Source organism: Drosophila miranda, assembly GCF_003369915.1.
Source record: "Drosophila miranda strain MSH22 chromosome Y unlocalized genomic scaffold, D.miranda_PacBio2.1 Contig_Y1_pilon, whole genome shotgun sequence".
Classification (NCBI taxonomy): domain Eukaryota; kingdom Metazoa; phylum Arthropoda; class Insecta; order Diptera; family Drosophilidae; genus Drosophila; species Drosophila miranda.
Window position 1 is genome coordinate 16,029,720 of NW_022881603.1, and position 16,471 is coordinate 16,046,190.

Consider the following 16,471-nt stretch of genomic DNA (forward strand, 5'->3'; position numbering starts at 1 on the left):
GGATCATTTTCTGTCCTTCCAGAAATTGGACTGTGAGTGGAACATCCCTTGTCGTTACATCCGGCGGAGCTAATAATGAATCTCCAATATGAAAATGTTCAGGGGTGAGGACAGCTAGGTCCTCCGGCTCAGCGCTTAGTGGGAATAATGGCCTGGAATTTAAGCAGGCTTCAATTTGTGTTAGCACATAGCAAGTTGTTCGTAGGTCATTTTATATCCTGAGAAGGCTCGATAGAGATGTGTTTTGACAGACTTTACATTTGCCTCCCAAAGGCCTCCGAAATTAGGACTATGCGGTGGATTAAAATGCCATTGGACGTTTCGGGCCGCTAAAGCAGGTATTACAGTTGTGGGTAGCTCTCGTTTCAAATGTATTTGCCAGGTTTGAAGAGCCCGGTCGGCACCGATGAAGTTCGTGCCGCAGTCGCTATACTTGTGTTGACAGTAGCCCCGATGCGCGATGAAACGTTGTAGAGCCATGAGAAAGTGTTCGGTGGTTAAGCCCGTGACCGCTTCCAGATGAATTGCCTTTGTAGCCAAACAGATGAAAACTGCGATATACGCCTTGTAGTTTGTGTGTCCACGGAATCTGGATGCTTGAATTTCGAACGCGCCTGTATAGTCCCCTCCGGTGGCGATGAATGCACGAGTTGGCGGATTGACTCTATGTAGGGGAAGATCGGCCATCAATTGTGCTGCTGGTTTCGGTCGGTGACGAAAACGTCGGACGCATTGTCGAAGAATGCGTTTGACCGTTTGTTTTCCGTTGACTATCCAGAATTTGTGTCGAATAGTGGCCGTGGTGCCGGTGCCGCCGTGGAGTGCGAGACGATGGGCATTACGCACGACGAGATCGGTAAAATGATGATGATTGGGAATGATCATTGGTTGTCGCTGGCTTATTGGAAGGTGCATTGCATTTCGCAGTCGACCTCTGACTCGTAGAATTTGTTGGTCATCTAGAAATGGGGATAATTGACACAGTTTGTGTGTGCCCGATAGTGCCTTGTTTCCCTTCAACTTCAAGATTTCTGTCGCGGAGACCTCCTGTTGAATGCTGCGAACGAGATGAATTAAAGCGTTGTCGAGCTCCTGCACACTCAGTGGTCCAGACAGTTTGTCACCTTTGGCTTGAATGTTATGTATAAACCGTAGAACATATGCCATGACTGATATTAACCTGTCGTATGAGGAAGAGTTTTGAATGAAGGTTTCTGGAGCCTCCGAGACTTGCACAGCATTTTGGAACTGTAAGGCAACACATATTAACCCTAACCAACCCTAACCAATATTAGCCTTTACCGATATTAACCCTAACCAACCCCATATTAGCCCTTACCGATATTAACCCTAACCGATCCCGATAATATACTGCGATAAGTTCTATGCGATATTATTCTGCGATATGATACGGCGATAAGTCGGGGGGATGATTTGAACGATCGACAAGAGAGAAAAGACATGAAATAAATAAGTTAATAAAAATTAAACGAAGAACTGCGCCACAACTTCAGAAGTGGGATACGCAATCCAAAGCAACTTTAAAAACGCCCACAGTTATTTAAATTTTAAACAAAGTCATTATGAACCCCGCTGCCATTGAGAAGCATTGACACATTTATGCGGCTCGACACTTCAGAAAATTATGACCAATTTAAAATCAACTTTCTGAAAACATTTGATAAGGCATGTTCGACAACCGAATTAGTGATGCAACTTCAGAGAACTTTCTACATTCCGGCAAAAACATCCGTTATGGGGTACATTTTGCAGATGCAAGAGTTGGCGTTGCGTGCAAGTGTATGTGAGATTGAAGCAGTCCACTTTATCATCGATGGTTTCCGTGACACGTCACCAGCCATTGCCTTGCTGTATGGAGCGAAGACTATCAATGAGCTTAAGGAATTATCTCATCGATATGCGGACTTAAGAGCAAAAAACAAACCAAAGTGGAACTCATCGACTATCTCTTCGGCTTCAACTTCAGCTTTAACTTCAGCTTCAACGTCAGCTTCAGCACAATCTTCATTAACATCGAATGATGAGATGCGATGCTACAATTGTTCGTTGTTTGGACACTACGCTTCACATTGCCAGGCTCCCAAACGTGCGAAGGGGTCCTGCTTCCGTTGCGGCTCTCTCAGCCACACTATAAAGACGTGCCCGGAGAAAAAGTACACGAAATCAGCAATGGAACCGAAAACTCCCAGAGATTAAGACAGCGACGAATACCCATTCGTTCCGATATTTGACCAGGTAGGAGTATATTTTTACACTGATCCAAAACGCAAAACTTATAAAAATATTCTTTCCGCTATGTTTGACACGGGCAGCGCCGTTAATATTGTGAGAGCTTCAACATTACGATTCCAAAACATCAAAAAATACACTCTTTTACCATCGAACCTCCGTAGTGTCAGCGGCTCACTTCTTTTCATTTACGGAAAAATGTACCTACACATAAGCTATCACGACATTGAAAATATGACTTTGTTTAACATTATGCCATATGAATACATGTCAGAAGATTTGCTATTAGGTAGACCCTTTTTGAAGAAGTATAAGTTAAAACTATCATTTTATGAACATCATAAGCCCGAGACAAATAAAATTGAAAATTTAAATTTTAAATTAAGTGAAAAAAAAAAACATTTCGCCTAGCATGATTGTTTCCAACGATATAGCCTTAGATCAACTAACTCCCACGCATCCGGTTAACACTGCTAATAGTTATGAACCCCTTGAAAAATCAAAAACACCTATTAGTAATTCAGAAACATTAGGCCATAGATTGGACAAAATAGGGAATGAGACAGCAGGTAGTATTAAAAAAACAACCCGAATAACAGTGAACTTCCGATAAGTAATGCGCTTCTAGATATAATTGAGCAAACTTCCGATATTCAGAATATTTACAATATAGAACAAATTGACATTGAGGATTACAATATTGATTACAAACTTAGTGAAAGCTCGCGTAGTGAAATCCGAACATTAATTGAATTAAATTATTTAGACCTGCCCAACATACCAGCCATTGAACATAAGTATGATATGAAGATAAAAACGAGGGGGAACGTTGTGAGTTGCTGCGGACACCGCAACTCTACAGTTATACCCGATACTAAGTCAGTATGGCTCTCCTCCGGCAGACGCCGCTAATATTAAACGACACGACAAAGAGTGCGTGCGAGAGAGACAGAAAATCAGTCTGAGCGTGACGTCGGGCGCTGCGTAGCCAGTGCAAATTGATTTGTTCCTTTTGGCTATAAAAATTATCTGATCTGGTCCAGATTCAGCAATCTGATAGATATGGTCATTATCTATGATTCTGCGTTTTTAGTTTTCTCAAATGTGCAATATTGTGGATGCAACAGATTTTCGTCCTTTGTGGGGGCGGAAGGGAGTGGGGCGAAATTCTGAGATATACGTTTTATAGTGAGATCTAACAGAAGTGCGGATACCAAATTTGGTTACTCTAGCCTTAATAGTCGCTGAGATTTGTGGATGCCCCAGATTTTCGTCCTTTGCGGGGGCGAAAGGGGGTGTGGCGAAATTTGGACACGAAACGGTCAAGGTCCGATATCACAGGAGTGTGGATACCAAATTTGGTTGCTCTGGCTCTTATAGGTTCTGAGATCCTTGAACTCATATTTTGCAATTGGCAAAACCGACCATGAAACCTGTGTGTTAGAGAGGGACAGAGCGAGAAAGAATGAAATTGTTTTCTTAATTCTGGCTATAATAATTATACGATCTGGTTGAGATTTTACATTTTAAAACATATAGTCATCCTCTACGATTCTGCGTTTTTGGTTTTATCGTATCTGTAAAAATGTGGATGCCACAGATTTTCGTCCTTTGTGGGGGCGGAAGTGGGCGGGGCGAAGTTTTGAAATATTTTTGTAGCAGTGACATATCACAGAAGTCTGGATCCAAAACATCGTTGCTCTAGCTCTTATAGTCTTTGAGCACTAGGCGCTGAAGGGGACGGACAGACGGACGGACGGACAGACGGACAGACGGACAGACAGACATGGCTTAATCGACTCGGCTATTGATGCTGATCAAGAATATATATACTTTATGGGGTCGGAAACGATGCCTTCTGGACGTTACACACATCCACTTTTACCACAAATCTAATATACCCCAATACTCATTTTGAGTATCGGGTATAATTATGTCACAAGCCCCAATATATTCAACACCAAGAAAGCTTTCATATCATGACTGTTAAAGTTATTTTATTTGTAAGACAGCAGAAGATCAGTATACAGTATTCCTAGTAACATACGCAAGAGACAGACGCCGAAAGAAGAATATCGATATGAGAACATCGATATGCAGCAGGGCACATGCGCAGTGTTGTTAGAGATCAATATCTAATTATCGTGGCGGTCACTTTGAACACTCCTCCTCAACACAACGCATGTTTACAAACTTTAAATATACTTAACTAATATTCAATAACATGTCAAGCACTTATAAACGATCTTTTAAACCAAATGCGAATACAAATTTATGGTGCTTAACCTTGGCTAAGTTCTTTGTGAGGACATCTGCTATCATCTCATCGGTTGGCAGATACGCAATGTTGACTTCACCTCTCTTGAGAACCTCTCTAATATGATGTATCTTGACGTCGATGTGCTTTGTACGTGCATGAAACATGGGGTTTCTGGCAAGCTGCTGTCGCCGTACATCTGAATAGCTGACTCCTTGGACATCAGCTTCAAGTCAATCAGTAGGCTGCGAAAGTATATCGCCTCTTTTGCTGCAGATGATAAGGCTATGTACTCTGCCTCCGTGGAACTGCGGGCAACCGTCGATTGCTTTCTTGACTCCCAAGAAACCGCTCCTCCTGCCAACATGCATACATAGCCAGTGAATGACTTTCGGTTCGTCATATCACTTGCCCAATCTGCATCAACAAAACACTCAATTGCCTTTCCTTGCTTTGTGTAGCATATCTCCCAGTCGATAGTTTTTGCCAAATATCGAAGGATGTGCTTGGCTGCCGCTTCATGCTCGGAATGAGGATCCTTGTTACGTTGTGCTAATTTGTTCACAGAATGCGCAATGTCCGGACGAGTCATAACAGCAAGATAAGATAACTCTCCAATTAGCTTTTGGAACGATGTGATGTCGACCCTGCGGCAGTCCTCTTTGTTGCATGCCACCTGGTAACCAGCTTCAAGAGGCGTGGACGTCTGTCGACAATCTTTCAAATTGTACTGTTCGAGCAACTCTCTAATATACTTCCGTTGGCTGATTGAAATCGCACCCGTACTGCCTTCACGTTTCACCTCAATACCTAAAAAGTATTGCATAGGCCCGATGTTAACCACATCAAATTCTGCTGCGATCTTTATCTTGATATCAGATATATCATCTAGGTCCTTACACGCCAAAATAATGTCATCTACGTAGAAAGCTATTCGACACATATTTTTACCTGGCTTACAATACAGACAGGGTTCGTTGACAGTCGGTATAAAACCAATGCGTTTCAGCGTTGCATCCAACGTAGAGTTCCACACTCTTCCTGATTGTTTTAGGCCATATATACTTTTGTGAAGCCCCAAAACGTGATTTGGGTGAACTTCGCTGATGAAGCCCTCAGGTTGTCTCATAAAAACCTCATCTTCCAATTCGCCGTTGAGATACGCCGTGACAACATCCATTTGATGTAGGTGGAGACCATGTTCGACTGCAAGTGCAATTATCAACCTGATAGTTGCGTGGCGTACAACTGGTGCAAATGTTTCCTTGTAGTCGATCCCGTAGCGTTGGCTACAAACTTTCGCCACCAGAAGTGATTTGAGCCTGTTCACGCTTCCATCCGGATTGGACTTAACTGCGTAAACCCATCTGCATCCAATGGACTTTTTCCCGCTAGGCAATTTAGTAAGCGACCACGTGCCGTTCTTCACGAGAGATTCGTACTCGTCCTTCATTGATGCTTTCCATATCTCGCCTTCAGTAGACCGTTCAGCTTGTGCGTAGTTTTGTGGAACTTGTACGTCTGCTGCCAGTATCGCATTGAGCATATGATACTGCTTCCTTGGTCGTCCTGGTTTGCCCGTCCGTACTATGGTTGGGCGTCCTGGTCCTCTTATTGGTTCTGGAATTACAAGAATGTCATTACTAGACCTAATCTCCTCCTGATTTTCTGGCTCATTTTCTGGATCTTTAAATTGCTCGCTATCCATTTCGGTTTCAGAGTCCTGGTTTTGTTGAACCTCAATTGATGCCATGTCATTGGAACATGATGCATCTAGTTTGCCCCCTTCAGGTTCTACAAAAATGACATCCCTACTCTCTACGAGTTTCCTGGTTTCTTTACTGACCAAACGGTATGCTTTGGCCGTATCCGACCACGCCCACACCAAACGCCGATAAAAGAAAAGATTCGCTAATATTGATTTTTAACACGTAGTCCATTATGATAGAATATGTTATTAAAATTCTTAAAAATTTATATTTTTACACTTAAACTTAATACTTAGAGGGGGATGAATGTTGAAGTTTTTCAAAGTACAACGAATTTATTATTAATCTTCTTCTACATCTATTTCTATTGAAAATGAATTTTCATTATCGGAATCCGATTCGTCACTTTCACACATACCAGAATAAGTATCAGTTTCTAGGGAAGCATTATTGTTATAAAAAATATTTTCAAAACATGGTGTTTCTAAAAGTTCAATAACAGCTTTCGGCAATGGATCCTTTTTATTTCCACCCAATCTTTTTGTCAGATAGATGCTCGATACAAGAGGATCAGAGGAATCCATTGCTCTTTGGAAAACATCTGTCATATTGTTGCGTCGTGAATCCTTTCGAGCATGTAATTGTCTGTCACTCTTATAGTATTTATTGCGTGCTTTCGAAGCGTTTTCTCCAAGAACACCTACTGGCAGTACTGATGCTTCTATTATTTGGAAACCGTGAATTAAAACTTTATGAACTGTTGCCGACATCGGAAACCATGAGTACAAGGACATATATAGTGTAACTATTTCTTGACAATATTTTTTAAATAGTTTTGCATCAGTTGACAGCTGGCAGGAAATCGCAATTAAAATATTTTTAAAATATGTGATGAGAGACTCATGAAGACCTAAGATTTGAGCGAATAGCTTAGGTTTTGAAAAGGCTTTTCTTGCTGTGTTGCCGTCGTTGGTGTTTCCACTTCCATTTTGTTTAGGGTTGTCGACATGTAGAGCCATATTCCTCCACATCTTCTCCTGTATGAGCTTTTTCTATAAGCAATTTTAAGAACAAACTCAAAAAATCGAATCCATGCGTGAAGTGGACTCATGCCATATTGAAATGTTCCACGTCTAGGCTTAAATTTCGGTGAATCCATATTTCCACTTTCCATGAAATCTTTTGGACTTGCTCCACAGATGGGTCATAATTGGCAAGATTTAGTTTCAGCCAAAATGTTCAAAACTTTCCCGTCTAAAAGTGTCATATGCAGATTATATTTTACTGTTACGTTTCTTCCATTTATAAATGTGCAGACATATGAAGATAAATCTTTAATTTGATCGTCCAAATTTTTATACCCGATACTCAAAATGAGTATTGGGGTATATTAGATTTGTGGTAAAAGTGGATGTGTGTAACGTCCAGAAGGAATCGTTTCCGACCCCATAAAGTATATATATTCTTGATCAGCATCAATAGCCGAGTCGATTGAGCCCTGTCTGTCCGTCCGTCCGTCCGTCCGTCCGTCCGTCCGTCCGTCCGTCCGTCCCCTTCAGCGCCTAGTGCTCAAAGACTATAAGAGCTAGAGCAACGATGTTTTGGATCCAGACTTCTGTGATATGTCACTGCTACAAAAATATTTCAAACCTTCGCCCCGCCCACTTCCGCCCCCACAAAGGACGAAAATCTGTGGCATCCACATTTTTAAAGATACGATAAAACAAAAACGCAGAATCGGTGAGGATGACCATATCTTCTACAGTGCAAAATCTGAACCAGATCGAATAATGATTATAGCCAGAATCAAGAAAACAATTTCATTCTTTCTCGCTCTGTCTCTCTCTAACACACAGGTTTCATGGTCGGTTTTGCCAATTGCAAAATATGAGTTCAAGGATCTCAGAACCTATAAGAGCCAGAGCAACCAAATTTGGTATCCACACTCCTGTGATATCGGACCTTGACCGTTTCGTGTCCAAATTTCGCCACACCCCCTTCCGTCCCCGCAAAGGACGAAAATCTGGGGCATCCACAAATCTCAGAGACTATTAAGGCTAGAGTAACCAAATTTGGTATCCGCACTTCTGTTAGATCTCACTATAAAACGTATATCTCAGAATTTCGCCCCACCCTTTTCCGCCCCCACAAAGGACGAAAATCTGTTGCATCCACAATATTGCACATTCGAGAAAACTAAAAACGCAGAATCATAGATAATGACCATATCTATCAGATTGCTGAATCTGGATCAGATCAGATAATTTTTATAGCCAAAAGGAACAAATCAATTTGCACTGGCTACGCAGCCCCGACGTCACGCTCAGACTGATTTTCTGTCTCTCTCGCACGCACTCTTTGTCGTGTCGTTTAATATTAGCGGCGTCTGCCGGAGGAGAGCCGTACTGACTTAGTATCGGGTATAAATTTAGAGTTGCGGTCTCCGCAGCAACTCACAACGTTCCCCCTCGTTTTTTTCTTCGATAATATGGTCTTTAGTCTCTTTACCAAATTCAAGTTTGATTGGCCTACAAAATCTAATAGACTGAGGAGTACGATTTAGCCACAATATATTTCCAATATCATCCATTAATTTGAGAGGAACAATTGTTGTCGCGAAAAGGGATTGGTCAAAAACCATTGGATCGCTGACAAAAAAGTTTTTTCTCCGTGCTTATTTTGTATGCCTCAGTTCTTCGAAAATCCAACTCGAAAGTGCTGCGGCGTTTCGATTATTCTCAATGTAAATACTGAGCAGCTTTTCATAAGTGAACTCCACCTCACCTACAAATAAATTAAAATGCGCACACCGTCGCAAAATGGCGCAAAAACAAGTTTTAGGATTATTTTATACACAGCTTGCACTACAATATTACATAATTACTTTCTCGCACAATTGCGCACAAAATTAGTTATTGACCATAAGAGACGGGCACATTGGTTAAGTATTCTCTACCTTTGGACGACACAAATTAATACACACAAAAACATATTCAAAAACATGAGCACAAATTTGTTTAATATAATAACTCTACATACCCTGGCCTTTCTTTTCCATTACTTTGATTTCAGTTTTTGAACTTAGTTTCAATTTAGTAAGCTCTCAAAGTAAACAAACAGTTTCCCGCGTTTTTTACTATCGATTGCAGCTTATCAAACAGCTGACTTTAAAACGTTGCAAAAAGGCCAAGGATGCATTAAAACAAAAAAGATTTTTGATTTTTTATTAATTAATGTATATACTAATTAAATGTTAAATTAAAATTAAGTTTCATTGACATGCATTTTTTTCGAATTAACGTCGAAAAATGGGGTCGCTGGCCCACAGTGCAATGTTCTGTTGGCCCTTTCTGCAACTCCGTTTTGTTGAGGTGTATATGGCACTGTTAAGTTTCGCTTTATTCCATTTTGGTTTAGGTAATTATCAAAAACGTTTGATATGTATTCTCGGCCATTGTCGCTTCGTAAAACCTTGACTTTTCTCCCAGTTTGGCACTCAACTTGACTTTTAAATTCTTTAAAAGCCTCGAAAACCTGATCTTTGGTTTTTAGGAAACTTACTGATACATATCTTGAACAATCATCAATAAATGTGGCGAAATATCGATTGCCTCCCATTGACTGCTTTTGCATTGGACCGCATACATCAGTATGTATTAAGTCTAGAACGCCCTTTGACCTGTTTGTGATTGATTGAAATGGTTGCACGCAAATTTTACTTTTTGCGCATGTTGCACACACTTGTTTTGGCTTGTATATGCCCTTGAGACCTATTACCATCTCCTTGTTAACCATTTTTTTAATGCGTCAAAATGTACATGGCCGAACCTATTGTGCCATTTGAATGCATCTGCCTCAACATTTACAATGTTCATACACTTTTCCTGATTGTCCTGAACCATAAACAATCCATTTTCCAGATGTGCCTTTATAACTATTTTTTCGTTTTCAAAAATCATCGCTTGACCTTTCTCAAACACAACTTTTTTTCCATGTGTTAATAGTTTTGTGACCGATATAAAATTGTACTGCAAATCTGGTACCAAGATAACCTTTTCCAGCGTAACGGATCTATCACTGAACTTTACTTGAACAGTTCCATGCCCTTCAGCAATAAGTGATTTACCGCCGGCTAAAAATACTTTTTGATTATCTTCCGTGAACGACACAAAGCGTTCCTTGTCACAACATAGATGCGCCGTTGCGCCACTGTCTATGCACCATGCATTTAACATCTGGTCATTTGGCTTAGCTAAACTTAGGATTGGTACATATTTTTCTGGTTCCACTTTGGCATATTCGGTTACGCAAAGCATTGTACCCAATCTTTCCCCGCTTTTACTGTTTGCGCCCTTGTTGTTTGCTCCTTCCTGCTTGCTTTTAGCACGGCATTCCGATTTAAAATGCCCTTCCTTTCCGCACTTAAAACACTTTTTGCCCTTCTTAAAGTTTTTCTTAAAATTGTTGTTGTCATAACTGACGTGTAGTTCCGAGCTACTTGTAATTTCCTTGCTAATGCTATCTTCCTGCCTATTCGCTTCTTCAGAAATTTTTATTTTTAGCATGCTAAAGCTCGGCAAATCATCTCGCGTCTCAATCGCAACAACAAAACTTTCATACGATTTAGACAAACCATTTAGCAACACAACTGATAAGATCTTTTCATCAACCTTTATGTTGACCTCTGCTAAAGCCTCGTGTACCACCTGGAATTTCCGCAAATATTCCTGTGCACTTATACCATCCGACATTTTTAACGTCAACAATTGTTTAATTAAAAGCACTACCCTTGCTGGTCCGCTTGGCCTGTGAATTTTATTTAGCTTTTGCCATGCCTGTGACGACGATACACAATTTTTAATATTGTTTAGTTGGGTCGATTTAACACAAAGTAAAATTGACGCCAACGCCTTTTGATCCTTTAGTTCAAAAGCTGCACGTTGCTCATTTGTTGCACTTTCACTAAGCTCAATTTTACCACTGACGATTGGCCACAAATCATTTTGTATGAGAACACTTCTCATCAAAACTTCCCATGTGCCATAATTGTTTTCGTCCAGTTTCTCAATATTGAAATTCATAATTCCACTCATTTTTTATACTTATTGTCCCACAGTGCAAAATTTGTAACTGTCGATCGTCTCATGCACAAAGCAACTACGACGACAATACTGTTGTCCGTGTCTTTCTTTTGTTTTTTCGTTTTCTTTTAAGTATCCCTCCGAGTTGCTATTTACACACACACACTCGCGATTTTCTATGCCTTGGTATACACACTGTTGGGTATACACACTCGCGGTTTTGTGCGGCTTGGCATACGCACTTTTTGGTATACAAGTTAACGTACCCAATTCTATTGAGCTCTTATACGAGTTGTAAACAATCTTTGGCTTTCCAAAACGAAAACAATTTCAATCTTGGGCCTCCGCCTAATTGATTTCTAAGATGTACAATCTCAATGGCTCCCGCCAAAATCCCAATCTTTGACACTCGCCTAAATGGAAAACCAATGTTTGCCCACACCCGGCTTCTCATAAACAATCTCACACCCGGCTTTCTGCAGATCCTGCACTTTAGGCATTTTACAGTTCTCTCTTTGGATGACGAAATCCAATACTCGGGATGGCGAAATCAATTGAAATGTTTATAGAAAAACTATTCCCGAAAGGGATCGACGATGCAAAGATCAACGAGGGGGAACGTTGTGAGTTGCTGCGGACACCGCAACTCTACGGTTATACCCGATACTAAGTCAGTATGGCTCTCCTCCGGCAGACGCCGCTAATATTAAACGACACGACAAAGAGTGCGTGCGAGAGAGACAGAAAATTAGTCTGAGCGTGACGTCGGGCGCTGCGTAGCCACTGCAAATTGATTTGTTCCTATTGGCTATAAAAATGATCTGATCTGATCCAGATTCAGCAATCTGATAGATATGGTCATTATCTATGATTCTGCGTTTTTAGTTTTCTCGAATGTGCAATATTGTGGATGCAACAGATTTTCGTCTTTTGTGTGGGCGGAAGGGGGTGGGGCGAAATTTTGAGATACACGTTTTATAGTAAGATCTAACAGGAGCGCGGATACCAAATTTGGTTACTCTAGCCTTAATAGTCTCTGAGATTTTTGAATATCCCCAGATTTTCGTCCTTTGCGGGGGCGGAATGGGGTGTGGCGAAATTTTGAAACAAACTCGTCTCGGTCCGATATATTAGGAGTGTGGATACCAAATTTGGTTGCTCTAGCTTTTGTAGTCTCTGAGATCTAGGCGCTAATGTTTTACTCTAAGCAAAGCCGCCTTTGCTACGTGTGTGTGAAAAAATGAAATTGTTTTCTTGATGCTGGCTATAATAATTATACGATCCAATTCAGATTCCGCAGTCTTAAAGATATGGTCATTCTCTACAACTCTACGTTTTTGGTTTTCTCATATCTTTAAAATTGTGGATGCCACAGATTTTCGTCCTTTGTGGGGGCGGAAGTGGGCGGGGCGAAGTTTTGAAATATTTTTGTAGCAGTGACATATCACAGAAGTCTGGATCCAAAACATCGTTGCTCTAGCTCTTATAGTCTTTGAGCACTAGGCGCTGAAGGGGACGGACAGACGGACGGACGGACAGACAGACAGGGCTCAATCGACTCGGCTATTGATGCTGATCAAGAATATATATACTTTATGTAGTAGTTTAAGTTGCTTGATGGCAACGAGTAACATTTATTTAATAAGTATGTTGGACTTAAAATTATAACAGCTCCAAGTTTTACAAGTATGTTTGTGACTAATTATATGCGTGTACGTCTGATGCGTGGCTGAACTGACAACTGACTGATCTCTCTCTCTTGCTATCGGCTCTCTCAGAGCCGATTACTGCTCTATCCCGACGACACGACGAAAACACGACCGCTTCGTAGCTCTCTCTTTCCTTCGTTTCCTACATTCGGCTGTCCTGACGGACCATTCGCCTCGGATGGGTCTAGCCAAGGTTTCATATATTCTGAAACTGTAGAGGTCTTATAGGGACCCTCAGTATCCCCAATCTTCTCGACTTCGTGCCTTCCATGATTCTTTACCCTAACCACCTTATACGGCCCTAGATACTTTCCTTTTAGCTTTAATCCAGTACCATACTGAGTACGCTTGATAGCTACTAGCTCATTAACCTCATACTGTCTATCTAGTTTCCTTTTTAAGTCAAAACTCTTCTTGTTTTCCTGCTGTAACCGTGCAATGTTTTTAACTACTTCCTTTCAAATTTTTTCGCGGTCCTTGTTCAACTCTTCGATAAGTGATTCTTCCAATATTTCTTTTATTTTTGGATCCATTCCTATACGCATGTCTAGCCCAGTCAATATCTTGAAAGGTGTTACCTTGGTACTTCGCGGCTCAACACTGTTGATCATTTGCTGTACTTTTCCTAGATGCTTATACCAACTACCGGAATTACCCTGACACAATTTCGACAACATAGGCACCACTATCTTGTGCATCCTTTCGACTTGTCCATTCCCACGTGGAACGCCTGTGGCAATCATTAAATGCTGTATTTTCTCTCTCTCACAATATTCACGAAACAAATTGGACATAAACGCTGCACCCCTATCCGTCACTATTCTGTTCGGATTACCAAAACTAGTCCCCTGAATTTCCAAACACTTAACGACCTCTTCAACACCTGTACTACGTGTAGAATATAACCAAACAAACTTAGAAAATCCATCAACGACAACCAGTATATAATTGTACTGTTTTTTAGTCATTTCCATTGGTCCAACGTGATCAATGTGATACGTTTGTAACGGCCTATCACCCTTGTCTATTGGTTGCAAATAACACTCACGTTTTCCTATCTTTTCATTGACAATGATACACTCGACACAACTATTTATTACGTGCCATACTTTGTCTTTTAACTTCGGAATATAATACGACTTTTCAATGATATCTTGTGTCTTTTTAACTGAAAAATGTCCTTGCTTATGTGCTATTGATATAATCTCATTTTCCAACTGAGCTGGTACTACGATGAGCTCCTTATCCGGAGCTGAAACGCTGCACTGTTTTTTTATCAACTGGCACTGGGAATTTTTTCGACTGCCCTCGTCTTCTCATCACTTGGTCTTATCGTATTATTTTCTATTATATACCCCAGAAAATTAACTTTTTGTCGTAACAGCTGACACTTTCTCCAATTTATACGTAGCCCATTCATTTCCGCTATCTTCAGTACTTTTCTCAACTTTAACAAACCCTCTTCTATATCTTGACTACAAATAATAACGTCATCCATATAGACTGCTGCTTCATTATTCTTTACCAAATCTCTCAACACAGCCGTTATAAATCTGGTAAACACCGCTGGAGAATTTGAAATTCCAAATGGTACATATAAAAATTCGAACTGACCATTCTGAGTCACAAAAGACGTATATTTTTGAGACTCGACTTCTACAGGCACACGGAAAAAACCATTCGTTAAATCCAACGTGGTGAAATACTTTGCACCCTGCAGTTTCTCCAACACTGTATCCATATGTGACATTGGAAAGTTATCGCGAACTATTTTCTCATTCAGCTTTCGGTAATCACAGCATAGTCTCTTGCTACCGTTCTTTTTGGGTACCAACACTACTGGTGATGCATACTCCGATGTACTTGGCTTTATAATCTTCTGAGCCAGCCACTCTTCCACTTGCTTGTCCACGATTTCCTGTTCACACAACGGTAATCGTCTCGGATGCTGGAAAACTGATATCTCATCCACTAATACAATTTTAATTTTTATCGGCGCATCTACATTTCTCTGAGGTTGGTACTTTCCTACCATACCCCTAACCTCTCTAGCATGTGCTTCACTGAGATGACCAACATCAATTGAAAACTCCTTCTCAACTTCGTCAATACTTGACATGCAAATGCCTTTATATTCATTAAACAATTCCACGCATGAGGACGATGATACCTGATCAAGTTTCTTATCTTTATCCTCGCCACAAACTCTACGAATAAATCTTGTTCCTGTCTTAGAAACTTGCATGTCAACATTATCCAGAATAGTCCTTCCTAAAATGGCTTCAAAACCAATATCCTCGTCTGGAATGACATGAAATTCTACCTCCATTTCAATCTCATCGATTTTCACTGGTATCGAAAAGCTACCAAAAGTTACAACTTGACTATCTCCAATACCTGTTAAACATTTCTCCTGGCCGATCAGTTCAAGATTTCCAAATTCCAAAAATACCCCCCTGCGAATTAAACACAAATCTGCTCCAGTATCAATCAAACCTTGGAATACCAAATTCGTGTACTTAATATCTTATAATTCCAAACCTGATGGAGTGAAAATACCTGACGGCTTATCAACGACTTCCTTATCTCGAATAATGTTCGTATTCGATCTCTTTTCTTGTATGGTTTCGACCTTGACATTACAGCTTGCAGCACGGTGTCCTGGTTGGCCACATTTGAAACAACAAAAATCATTTTTGGGACAATCTTTCCTCAAATGCGATTTGTCTCCACACTTAAAACATTTCCTAAAATTCTCTGCCATCGACCCTTTCACCGAACTCTCACTTTTATTACTCAGCGGCCAATTCTTACTCATCGGCTTGGATCCGCCTCTAGCTTTCTGGTAAACATCGATCTGAAATTTAAGCTCCTTTAAGTTTCTAGCTTGGTACAACATTGCCTTACTTGCCCTGGCGTCTGGTATACCATCCACAAAATATTCGATTAAACTCTCATCATCTAGTTTAATTGGCTTGGCTATCTCCATTAACGCATACAAAAACTCATGCAACGACTCTCCTTTTTTCTGCTGGCGCTTTTGCAACATTCTACGGACGACAGTTTAACACTAAACTCATCCAACAGAGTTGCCTTTAACGAATTCCAGTTACGAATATCACGCAAACTACGAACGAAAGATTTTGCTGCACCAACTAACAACTGCTTGGCATAAATGAATAATTGTATTTGACTCCATTGAACAGTAGCTGCGCATTCTTCTAATTCCTCTATCCATTGATTGATGTCGGGGTTATTAGAACCAGAAAATTGTGACACACTACCTTCCACGTCTTTTAGCGTAAACCAAGATTTATACTCTGCCTGTCGCGTACCTGGTTGAACTGCTACGGTATCATCAACTGCTGTTACTACGGACTCATCCTCTGACTCTTCTTCATTCTCAACTGGAAAGCCGTGATGTATTAATAGTCTATCTTGCAAATCGCGCTTTCGTCCCGTCGT

At 40.6% G+C, this 16,471-nt stretch overlaps 1 pseudogene; it reads right to left on the minus strand.

Moving 5' to 3' along the window:
- The window catches only part of LOC117190058, a 260,701-nt pseudogene that overhangs the window by 212,678 nt on the left and 31,552 nt on the right, over nt 1-16,471 (minus strand).